Below are 13,148 nucleotides of genomic sequence, written 5' to 3' on the forward strand. Positions count from 1 at the left end.
AGCTCCAGGACACTCAGCATAGTGAGTTGATAGGGTACTATTAGTCTGTAATAACCACAGTAAGACCCAGAGCACATCAGACTTCAGACAACTGAAATAAAATTATAATATAAAGGGGTTTTCCCCCTTCTGTTCTAGATTTAAAATCATTAAGCCATAAAACCTGTAAAGCTAGAAACTAACATTACCATACACTTGCAAATTCAAGGAAGTAGAGAGAATTCTGAGGCTAAGCTGTATTTAATTTTTGCCCACCTGTCACTAGCTTTGGATTGATATGTCATCTTGAATAAAAAAAAAAAATAAAAATGGTTCCAGATTTATAAATTCTTTCTGTTGAAAAGGAAAAAAATCTTTCCCGTGTTCTTGAGTATACCCCATGTATTGAAATGCACAAGTAAACGTTAAAATAATTATAACTAACAGCAGTAGTCTCATTTATTTATGATGAATAAAACATGATGGAGAGCTGTCATAAAAAAAGACAGAGATCTAATCTCCTAAGACACACAAGTGCATTTCCTGTTCATGTCAGTAAGAATAAACAGTGCAAAGCCCAATGAATTTACTGGGCCTTAAGTGCCTCTGTCATATAAGAAAAAATTACTCAGTATTACAAGTTTCACATACAAAATGAAGGGGAGGAAAGGGGGAAGACGAAGGAGTAATAAAGACGATGAGAAATATTAATTAAATTCAAATTCAGATTTATACTCCACTTCTTCTAGATTTTTTTGATCAGTGAAAAAAAAAAAAAAAAGAAAACAATATTCCTGACCCCACAGGAAAACTGCTTAGAGCACGGTGTTTCTGCTGAAAAAAAACTATTCCAAATGACATCTCTAATAATCTGTTTTCAGCAAACAGGAAATTCAGTGGACTTAAGAGGTTACTTGTATTCTAAATTTTGTGATATTTTATCCAATACTAGCCTATTTGTTTCCGCAATGGTTCAATGTGAAAAGAAACACCACAGACACACACAAAACTGCAGGACACACATTAGTAATTCCATGCAACTGCACAACAGCCAATTCCCACATTTTGGAAATACAAACAGGTGTTTAGCCTGCAAAGTACCTGAATATTCCTTCCACACTGTCCAGCTTTGCTAGACCTCAGGTGAAACCTGGCAATCAGCTCTGGGCACTACACATTATCTCAGCATCCTAAAGCAGTCTGGAGTTACTCAACAAGGAATGACAGAGGTCCAGAATGGTTTCATCTGTGCCCTGTTTAGTGTCCAGGTAAAGGCTTTATGAATCACCCAAATGAGGTATTATGCAGCTGATTCCAGACAAGAGCAGGGAACAGAGCGGACAATCGCTCTAGTTTGATCCAAACCCTATTTCCTAAGAATATTAGCAGTAAAGTCCCTTTCTGCAATCCCAAGTGAAATGGCTTTGACCTAAGGACCATAAACTTCAACAAAAGCTCACTTTCTATTACTGCCATAAATTCCACATCCATTGCAGTGCAGCAGCCCAGGGATCTCAGCAATACAAGCCCAAGCTGCACAGCAAGTAATTGCCAAGGTTCTCAAAATGAGGAGTTACCACATTGTGCATGAGATAAAATAGAGAACATCAAAGACAAATGGTGACAGCCCCAGTAACATTTCAGATCCATGTAAGAAGTGAGATGATTGCTGACATCTGAACATCTTCTGACGAGCAGCTCCATTTAAGAAAACAGAAGGAATTATTTTAACATGTACAGGGGGGAGGGAAAACTGAACTATTTTTAAACTCACAGCTAACGAAGTCTCACGTTATTCATGAAGGTTACCCACAGAAAACCAGTCTCATGGTCTAAACTGTGTGCTGCTGCTCAGAAAAGCAGATAGAGAAAACCACCTTTTCTTAAGACATGCTCTACATGTGACATACAGATTAGCTCTGGCTGCTTTAGAGATTAAAATTACTTTTCTCCTCATTTGCAACTCTTTGCAATGCAAAATCCAACAGAAACTGAAAGCAGGAACCAGACTGTTTCTGGGTCATACACCATTAGAGTTAGTTAAATGCCAGTTGCAAAGCTGCTATTCCTGGCTGGAATGTGTGAGCCACAAAAAACATGGCCTGACATTCAATTTATAGGGTTGGCACTTGGGCATCTGGAGACAGGACAAATTTTTCATAGATGATGCATATTTCAGCTAGAAGTCTTTAAAAGGCCTGAATAAGGAATGCCACGTTCAAAGAACCAGTATTCAGATTTTTGTCACATATTAGGCATTTCTTTAACTCACAAATTTTCACAAACTTACGTTCAACTTGCAGAAATGAGCAACCAAGAAATCACACTGATCAAAATGCTCTATTTTTAAAATCATTTAGTAACTGTTAAAATAAGAAATTGAATGCATGGCTCTTGAGACACTGGCCTGTAGTATAGAGTTCTCTGAAACTAAAGTGGTATGTTACACGAAAGAAATACTTTACCAGGTAATTAAACTTCTTATTCTGCACTAGGAAAAAAATTCAAGAAAAAAATCAAATCTGGACTGATGTCTGCAGGGATGTTTTCAAATGCATGGTTTCTGTAGAAAATTTACATACCTATTACATTTAAAGGCCTATGATTTCCTTAAGGACTTGAAATGTTAAATTATTTCCCCCCTGGTTCTAGTTTCTATTATTTTTGACTGCTTCAAGAGAATAAACAGGTCACTCTGCTCATTGCTTCAGCCATGTGACACCATAAGACTGACCAAAATTAACAGAACACAAAAGATTTAACGAGGAAGAAAGAACACAGGAACTGACTTTAATTGGGATCACTGCATTCTGCAGAACTAAAGGAAGGCTATAACATAGGAAACTGCTTTAGGGGGAAGTACAAAGGAGTCAGGATCTGGCAAGCAAATGTGATACACATGTGGTGAGCCAGTCTGCCATCGATCTTCCTAGAAAGAGATCTCTTTGTTGTTCTGCTGGGACAGTCTGTAGATGTCCAACTTGCAGAGTGTGCAAGAAAAAATTGGTGCACTTCTAACAAAAAATAGTGATATTTGTAAAATACAAAGAGCTTCAGGGAACAGCCCCGAAAACAGGGATGTTCTTGGTTGTCAGGGTAACGTGATCACCCCAGACAACAGAGACGTCAGCAGGAATGTGCAGCACACACTTGGTACCCAAGCACACAAGCCTTCCTGCTTCCCTTTTGTAATTAAGCCACAAAGGGATATAGGTAATTGTTGCTAAGGTGGGGATCAGTGTTTTCTCTGTGTTAGGGATCCAAGAAAACCAAGAATCTGGTTGATGCCTAAAAAAACAGTCTCTACTGGTGTTACCCATCCAACTTTCCACCATTAATTAGAAGAATTAACAGATAGCAGAAAAACAGTGAACCATTAAGGGATGATCCTTCTGTTTAATGCAGCAGTGTCCAGAAAACTTGGTAAGATCTAACGACACGCAAAATACTACTGTTACTTTTTTAGGGTAACACTCCTGTAGCTTTGCTTTCATGAGATCACACGTCCATTGTGTGCATTCTCCCAAGAAGCTAATAAACAGTTTTCCAGTTTTCTGCAGCCTGACCTCTTGAAAGCTACATTGCCTTCTCCATCAAATCAGGCTTCAAAGCACCACTCAGCTGCAAACATACAAAGATTCAGATATTCAGAACAGAATAAATGACCAGATGAACAAGTCTTCCTTGTGTGCCTTGCTGATGATCCCATGAAACAAATAAAGTGAAGTCATATGTCTGACGTAAGTAAAAATGTGCAACGTTTGAAGGATTTGTATTAACAAGAGTGGATACAGTCCACTGATCCCACAGCATTACCAATGAGGCCTCATAGATCCCTCTTCTACTGCAGCTTATAAGTTTGGTGTTTTGGATAGACTGCTGAGGTTTTAGGCAGGTCCCTAAAGATCACCCAGTGGGTGATCACCCTCACTTCCCCTTCCAGTGGGATGGGGGAAAGAACTGGGAAAGTAAAAAAAGTAAAACTCATGGACTGAAGTAAAGACAGTTTAATAAGACAGGAATTGAAGTAGTAGTAGTAATAATAATAACCAAATATACAAAACAGGAGATACTCAATGCAATTGCTCACCATCCACTGACTGATGCCCAGCCAGGTGGCAAATGCAGCCCTTGGCTGATTTTTTCCCTAATTTTTACACTGAATATGACCCCAAATGGTGGGATACTCCTCTGGTCAGCTGGGGTCAGTTGTCCCAGCTGTGTCCCTCCCTTGAGCATCCCCAGGCTCCTTGCTGGTGGGGAGTGTGGGTGTTTGAGAGACAGAGAACACCTCAGCACTGTGTAAACTCTGCTCTGCAACAACTAAAACATCACTGTATCATCAATTCTCATCCTAAATCCTAAACACAGCAATGCACTACTGTACTAGCTACTAGGAAGAAAATTAACTCTATCCAACCTGAAACCAGGACACCCTGAAAAATTCTGCAGAAAGCTATCTAGCAGAAAAGAATTCCCATGGAGTAGAAAACATGAAATATTCTGAATTTTGAATAATAAAGTTGACAACAATAGCCTTACAGATTTTTAATCTTACTCTATGTCATTGCTGTTGTTTTCTTTGAAGACTATCTTCTTTAAAAAGAAAAAAGTATTTAAATCACTTTGTTTAAATCCCTCTAGAGGCTAGACCAGCTCTTTAGCACTACGGAGTGAATAAAGTATTCACTCACTGAAAGGGATAGACATTAAAGGTTGTGCAGGATGAAGAAATACTATGATTTAAAAAAAATTCAGGTACAAATAAGTTTATTTTTTCATTGTTCTAATATTAAAAGACAATTTATACTCAACAAGGATTAAAGGAAGAGGGAGACTAAAACAAGTAATTGGAGAAAAGACTCAGGAAAAAAGATGGAAAATATTACTTAAATTTTCAGAGCAGCAAATTCAACAATCAATGTAGGTTAACATCTACGCTTTTATTCCCAGCCATTGTTGGGACTCTTTGCATTTAATTTTGTAACACAGCCCTGCCCCAGCTGGTGAAAGATCTTGTTTCTTCACTCCTGGAGTCCAAGAAACTTATCTGTGCTTGCCCTTCCCTCTTCCCTCCCAGGATATGTCATAAGTTGTGCATTTAGGGCTAATAGGTCATATGCAATAAATGAAAATCTTTCCACAACAGTTTCACGGTCAATACAAGACTCCAGTGAGCTTTCTCCATTCTACTTGAAACTGAGTTGGTGTTGCTAGCATAAATATTTACTTTATATCCATAAACACACGTACACCTTCCCACACACACCCCTGTGACCATTATGTAGCTACATGGCTCATATTACCCACCTACAAGTAAAGAAGTTTTTCAAGTTATAACTTGAGATGTCTTTTAGCAGATGTAGGAAACCAATGGCCTGAAACAGCAGCTGGCACTGAAGTTACCTATAAAACAGCCATACCTTCAGCTAATACCCTGTTTTGCATAATTTACAGATGATTAACAATCTCAAGTTTGCTTCATCAATATGGGGATGGCACTGCCCACATTTTGGCAGAGAAGGCCCCTTGCCTCTGTGCATTCCCTCCGTGTCTCAGTCCAGCAGGTTCCCCCTCTCGGATCCACACACCCAGAGCTGCTGGGGAAGGAGCCCTGGGGGTTCCATCAGTGCTGCTGCAGGATTGATCACAGAAGAATCCTGACAGCCAGGAAACATCGACTCAGCTAACACAGGAGTCAGGTAGCAGATAAAAGTGACAAATTATAACATTCCGTTTGTGTTTGACAGCAATCATAACATGCATTACAGACAAGTAACTGTTTGTTTCATATTAAAAAGCTCTTAAAACCTTTTGCAATAGCTGCTCTACCCTGTGATCTAAAATACAAATCAAACTCTGGCAAGGCCAAGCACATTAAGTTTAAAATCTACATCCCCTGGATTTCCTTAGGTGATAACAGATTAAATCCTTCTTTTAATCACCTTATTGTTCTCAATTCCACTTGACTAACATCAGACAGGAACAGCAGCTCAACACCTTTCTTAGAGGAGCTCTGCCACCACCTGGCACAAGGCAGGTGGGGATTACAGACAGTAGGCACCAGAGTTCTAAATGCCCCTAAAATAACATGAAAGCTGAGCTGGACTGCAAAATCACTTCACATTTCTGGCTGCCCTTATGATTTCTCATCTAACCTAAAAGTAGAGCTTTGTCTCCATACTTGGCAACACAAAATGAAATTACTACAAAATTCTAGAAGTTAGAAAATAATAAGACATTACAACTCATGTTCAGTTCTTCAAAGAAAAAAAATGTGATGGAGAGGTCAAAATCCAATTAATTCCTTAACTCGGAGTTTATCTGGGAGATGTATAAAATGTAGGCAACTAGCTTAGAAAACTTTATAAGTGAACTCAACATGCATTTGTAGACAAGGTCAGGTATGATTCACTTCTTCCTGAACTCTTAGACACTTAATAAATTCCAAGATAAGAGTGAAGTCAAAAAACTGCTAGATATATTTGAAGGAATCAGATGGTTATGAAGCTTATACACAGAATCAGTGATATGCTTTTTGTAACTCTTAACACAAAATTCCCAGGCTTCATTTGAAGGCCCTATCCTAAATACCCTGCTGCAGAAGGACATCTATTCACATCCCAGAAGAAACGAGTAACAGACATAACTCAGGAGAGGATTAAGCTAAATATAGCTAATATTGGTTTAAAACATATCTACAATCAAATCTTGATTTGCATCATTCTTCGCTAATTGGCTCACATGAATACAGATTCCTGTGTGCAGTATAAGTGCTGTTGAATTTATCACACTTTCCATTAAAAAAATGACCCTGGCACAACTGGTACCAGTGACTCTTCATGGTTTTGTTTCTAGTTGCCAAAGGGTACAAGCTGGAGAGCTGCAAGCCAATGCACTGGCTTGGAGTTTTTATTTTATTCCACAGCCTTAACGCTCTCCTTCCACCCAGCAGGTATCTGTTTCTCTCTCTCTGACTATGGACTTCACACCTTCCCAGTTCAGGAGCCACTCTCAAGGTTCCACTGTCAAGGAGCAGTCTGATCCTTGACTGCTCTAGGCTTCTTCTTTTCCTACTAAAACTTCAAGAGCTAGAAGTTAGTTATCAACCATTTATCCCTGTGACATGAGGTGTTTTTTATGTATGCATTCTAGTACGTCTGTGTGACACTCCAGGATCAAGGATGATCTCTGCCTCCCCCTTCCAAGCACAAAAGCAATCAATGCAAATACTTTAATAGTAATGTCATAGCCATTCATCATTCTTAAAACTTAAGATCTCTGCTTTGAAGTGATAACATGTTAAATGACAGTACTGGCCCCCTCTGTAATTATGTCCCTTTTCTGGCACGTTTTCTGGTACACAACAGCTGGTTTTATTACTATTAATGCTGCACGATGACTACAAAAAATCTGACCTGAACGGGATAAAACCAAACCAGCTGTTTCATCCCCTTTCATCTATTCACATCTCAAAGGGGGCTTTGTGCACAATCGGTTTCCACCGAGGAGCTGAAAAAATCACGTGTCCCAACAGGGGCCCGACGTATGTGGGTCACGGAAGGACCGGCAATCCAGGGCCCCGCCGACAGAAATCTCTGCCCAGCCTAATCTCACCAGGATGAACTGGCACCCAGGAAAACAACGAGGAAAACAAGGAGCACTCACTTGCTCCACTCAATTTCCACGGCGAATAAACACGGAATAAACAGCGTTCAGTCGTACAATCGCCCTGAGAGTCCAGATGAGCGATAGGAACGGAGAGGAAAGGGTTTTAGTCTCCAAAACAGGAAAAACAGAACCCAAATTTAGATCCATTACATTGTTTCTGCACAGAATATAGAAATCACTCTCTTTTTCTACCGCAGCAAATGACTTCTCACAGCCCCTCTCCCTGACAGCCTCCTTAGTTACCCCGGTTTCACAAACCATACTTCTGTCACCTCAGCAGATACAACAGTGCTGCCCACCAACTCAAGATGACAAAAGCTCAAAACTAGAACATTTTAATTACAGATCTCCTTTAATTTTACTTGCAAAGAATAATAATTAGAGAGTAAAAGAAGCCCACACAAACCCAAAAACATCCCAAAGACACTCCATAGACTTCACCAAGGTTCACCCGTAGTTCCCCTTTAATGATCCCAGATGTTGTTGCTGGCAAAGCTTGGAACTAAAACAATTTTACAGAATCATCTTAAGTACAAACTTAACTCCCTAAGATACTGCAATGGTTAATTAGTACAGACTTGAGATGACAATGCCAAGAAGATTATACATGTGAAGTGCATTTTAAGGTATTATTTAGCCATAGCTCTGACATGGCTGACTCTTTTTTCCTCAAACCAGTAATTACATTTTAACAAAAAGCCATTCAATACATCACTTCATGTAGCCTGAAGAAAATGAATCATTCAAATAGATGTTTACTTTCAACAGACATAACTATTAAAACAGGATGCAAAGTACATGCATGAGCAGCAGTATAACTGACTGCTGTGTTTCCTATATTTTAACTTGTCAGCATCACAATTAACAGCGTGGTACCTCATATGTCCTTTAGTGAGTTAAAGAATCAGTCAACTTTATAATGAAGCACAGCTGTTAATTGAGCACGTGCTAATAGTGGCACCTTGAATGGAGGGCAATGCTGGCCTTGCACAGGCAGGACTCACTGAGACCAACAGCCTGGGTGCCAGCCCTGCACCAGCTCCAGTGGGACCAGTGTAGTTTCCCTGGCCTTTGGGAGCTCTGAAGTGTGTGTATGCAACACAGTCCAGCAAAAATAAGGGTGCCTTGACTCTGGACACACCCTGGCACAGAGTCAGCATCCCATGAAACTAGGCAGGAGTGAAGACCCTGGAGGGGAACAGTGAAATACAGAGCACAAACACCCACAGGACATAAAATAATTAGCCTCGAGAGCAAAGCCTAAGTCAAAATCCTCTCTGCTTTTCAGCCCAAGACACACGTCACCAGGGAACTGTGTGCATCACAGCATTTCCCTCTGCACGGACAAGTACGCACTGAAAAACATTGCCCTAAAACTTGTATTGTACTGCTCAAAGCCACAATGTCAGGGCTGCTCTGAGTTTTATTTGGATCACAGGGCAAGATTTCTGACCCTCCTCTCCACACCAAAACGACACAGTGAAAAAGCTCTCTTCAGAGTAACAACCTGACACAATCGTATGTAAGTGAAGAAAATTGCACTCACACCACTATACCAAGAAAGAATCACGCTTCTTTGTTAATGAATGTTATTTACATAAAACACCATTTTAGTGGCTTCCTACAACCAGCCTTAAGCTAACAGATCTGCCACAGAGTAATGAAGAACTTCACACTGCTCCAGATCTCAGAGTTTCAGGGCTGAAACTTTTAGGAGGCCTGAGCACACTTAGGGTGATATTGGTGTCAGAGGCGTCCTTTCAAGGACCAAGGTGAAGAACAACAGTATTCAGATTTCTAAAATATCTAATATGCAAGTTATTGTGCAGTTTTATCAGCTGCAGCACTTTTAGAGTCTTTCATCTCAAGTCTTGTGTTAATGGCTCAAGCAATAATTTACAAAAAATCCCTGATTTGGAGAAATTAGGTAATAATCATTATGAACAACTTCTTTGGGATTCTTCTAACACACTGCAAAAATAGAATCCCAAGTAGAGAAAAAACAAAGCACAGCAAACCATTTGCACAGTCCTGTTAGAGTAACTCCTCTGCAGTAACCAATCTTTGCAGAATCAAGGATTTAGTGTTACAACTTGTGATCTTCTATTAAAGCCTTGGAGACAGAAACTCTATAAAATATAGTTCAATACTGCAGCCAAAATGAACAAATAAAAAAACTAGTTGTGAGCAACAGATTTTTATTTTATCTGAACTAGCCATAAATTTGCATCTGACACCAAAACCCTCTCATTTTTAGCATTATGTAGGCAATGAGGGTGCATGGTAAAACTGTAGTAATAATATCAGATACATTAGAAACAAAAATATTTAAAAGTATCATGGAGAAACCCTGAAGTTCTGATGATGGGTACAAAGATAGCAGTAAACCATTTCCAACTTGGCAGACCAACTCAAATCAATCTGTTATGGAGATTAAACACTTGGAAGTTTAATTGCACATACCTGTTACCACAAAACAAAAACCAGCGATAAATATTTTTTACATCCAATGTTTCCACTAGTTCCTTCCATCTTACATGCTTAGTAACATGTGAAAGCACCAAGGATAAAATACATGGTCCCTCTTCTGAAGGAAAAAGATGAAATGTTAGATTTTCATAGCTCTAATACAGTCTTAAAGGGGCACACAATCCAAGCAGATACATGCTTGCATGTTTCCCTTCCCAACTTTCTCAAATGCAAGCTAGGAAATGGGGATTAAAGATCAAGGCAGGCTTGAGCTGCAAACAGGTGGACAGAGGCAATGTGTGAACCTCGGACACCAGTCCCAAGGGTGTCCTGTGACACGGTGCAGCTGATAATTTGTTTCTGCAATCCCCCACGCAAATGTAATGAGTCCAGTGTCTCGGTAATGAGTCCTGGTGTATGTGCAAGGTCACCTTGGCAACTGCTGGCCATCCCCTGGAGCTGCCCAGCCACTGCACCAGGGCAGTGTTGGTCCCCTGGCAGCACCACCGCTGCCCCAGGCACACAGGGACCCCAGGTGAGTCACCCTTGGCAGGAACCTACTTCCCTCCAGTGGCTATCAATAGAGCCAGAAGGACTGGTTCTGACCAAGGCACCTCCAAGTTGGGCATCTGAGTGAAGTCAGATGAATCCTACTCTTCACCTCGGAGTCACGGTTCCTCCCCCGATTTTCACCTGAGGCTGCACAACTACATAACACCCACAGGCAGGACTTAAAATATATCCTGGCCAAGAGCAATCTGTAAAGCAGGAGGATACAAAATTTTGACAGTTTTATCATAAATAGCCAGTAGACCTTCTAAAAAGAAGTCATGCAGGGAAAACAATTACTGCCAGATAAGTGTATGTTTTAATGGGAGTGCAGATCTCCTCTGAAAATTAACTTCAGTCATGTTGTAGGGATATGTTTATTGCTCCTCAGTGATAAAAATAAAACTATCATTTAATTTGACTGCCAGGGCTGAAAGCTCCATCAAAGCTTCAATCTCCCTGGTTTACATAGCACCACTAGCCACATTGCTAACACCACATTAGCACTGCCATCCTAAGAGATGCAAAAGTCAAGCTAAATATTCCTTTGGTGCCCAAAATAAAGAGACAATACTTGAAGCTGCAGAGAGAAAGCATCTCTGTTGTAACAATTTTACCCTGTCATTTTAACAAACTATAAATAGATCTAAAAATATTTACTGAAGGCCAAATTCTGCAGAGCTGAATTTACCCAGTGGTGTTATGTAAGAAAGGGTTTCAGAAATGCACTAAATGGGGCTGATGTTACAGCTCTAGAAATAATGTCTTGCGTTTTCATGCACTCCACTTTTTTTTCTCAGTTTCTTAAACTGATAAACTTGCAGTGATGTTTTTCTCTTCAAACAAATCTCTAGTACCTGATGATGATGAGTTGGAATGAAAACTGCCACTTGCGGCCCCATTATGCCAGTCTTTCCTCCCTCGTCCAAAAACAGTTCTGCTGTAAATGCAACCAAAAATTACACAAGGGCAGATTTAACTGAAACAGTCTTCAAATATGATGAATTTAAATCTCTCCGAAAAACTTTTATCATTGTCATTTAATTTCACTGAGAAGATTTACAGTACTTGAAATATTTTGGCAAGTATAATAGATTAGTGAACCAGTGACATGAGACAGAGACAATGTGTCAGGCATTTCTGCTGCCCATCCTCCTGCCTTCCTGTCTGGGGTCCCACACATCCAGCTCCACAGGCTCTAAAAGAAACTCCTGAATTTATCCCACGTTCAGGCACAGCAAAGCCAGCAGCACTGACAGTGAAGGAGCAAGTTGCCCTTGTGTACCACATTTTACTCTCAAATGAAGACAGCCCTTGCTTTTAGGCCTACAACCAAGCATACAGCAATTCCTTTACTATAATGACAATGATAATAGCAGAATATGAAAGTTAGAAAGTTAACAACAGTAGAAAGTTAATTCCACAGTAAAGTTCTTTTTTCTCAGAGCATAGGGAAGCATAGGGAACTTTTTCTCACCCATAGCTTCCCACCAGTATAAGCAACACACACACGTTCAGTGGCACAGTGGAAAGACTTTCAAAAGCCAGAGAAAAGAGAGAAGACTCCTCACCGTTAATTTCCCCCTTTACTTCTACCTCTGCACATATAGGACCAGGGTAAACACTCAGGCAAGAGCCTAAAACAGCAAAGCCTCTCCCAAGGAACAAGATTCAAGACCGTGTTCCTGCAAGCTCCATGGGGACCCACAAGGTTTGCTGGCCACAATCCACATTTCCCTGCAAAGCCACAGATGTTACCAACAGAGGAGGGGGTGTGCTCCACATCCCAACTCCAAAAGCAATTCTAATTCTTTCCCTAAAGAATCTCACTTAAAACACAACAGTGTTGTTAAACCACCATGATTTGCTGCTCGCTGCGACCTACCCTAAGTGTTTTGGACACGGATGCCCAACCCCTTTATATCATGCCAGCAGGTGAAGGAGTGTTTGGCCAAGAGAGCAAGTCCCCTTTGCTCAGCACTGGCCACAGCAAGTGAAATGCTACCATGCAAAGACCTTTCTTGAGACAGCCCAGGTTCTGCCTTACACAGATGAGCATCCAGCCTTCCGAAGGGTGTTTCAGCTAGGGGTGTGTCAGGATCCAGTGATAGCAAGGAATATTATAGAAAGCAGAAAATATTTCTAAATCACTGTTTCACACAACAGCCTATTGAGAGAGGATATGAAGTCTGACTCACTGTAATCTTCATACATTTAATGGATTTTTCCACACTCCAGTTGGGCTCCATACCAACAGGAAGAAGGTTATTTTCCTCAGTGCAGATCATTAACAATTCATATGCAGCAGTTTCTGCCATATGTGGCTCATCAGCTGACTGCCTTGATCTGTTAACCAGTCTGCTGGTGGGGTTCTTCTAGCTTAAATGAGGAGCACATTATTTTACAGTTTTAATAATATTACCAAAAATTATACTAAAGCCATTTGCTGTGAAAGAAATGTTGCTTTTATTCAGAAAAAA

At 40.3% G+C, this 13,148-nt stretch overlaps 1 protein-coding gene across 5 annotated transcripts in view; it reads right to left on the bottom strand.

Annotated features, from left to right (window-relative positions):
• DIP2C (disco interacting protein 2 homolog C) overlaps nucleotides 1-13,148 on the bottom strand; it is a 308,123-nt gene that overhangs the window by 220,127 nt on the left and 74,848 nt on the right. The window lies entirely within an intron of this gene.

This window comes from Sylvia atricapilla, chromosome 1 (assembly GCF_009819655.1).
Source record: "Sylvia atricapilla isolate bSylAtr1 chromosome 1, bSylAtr1.pri, whole genome shotgun sequence".
In the NCBI taxonomy this organism is placed as follows: Eukaryota; Metazoa; Chordata; class Aves; order Passeriformes; family Sylviidae; genus Sylvia; species Sylvia atricapilla.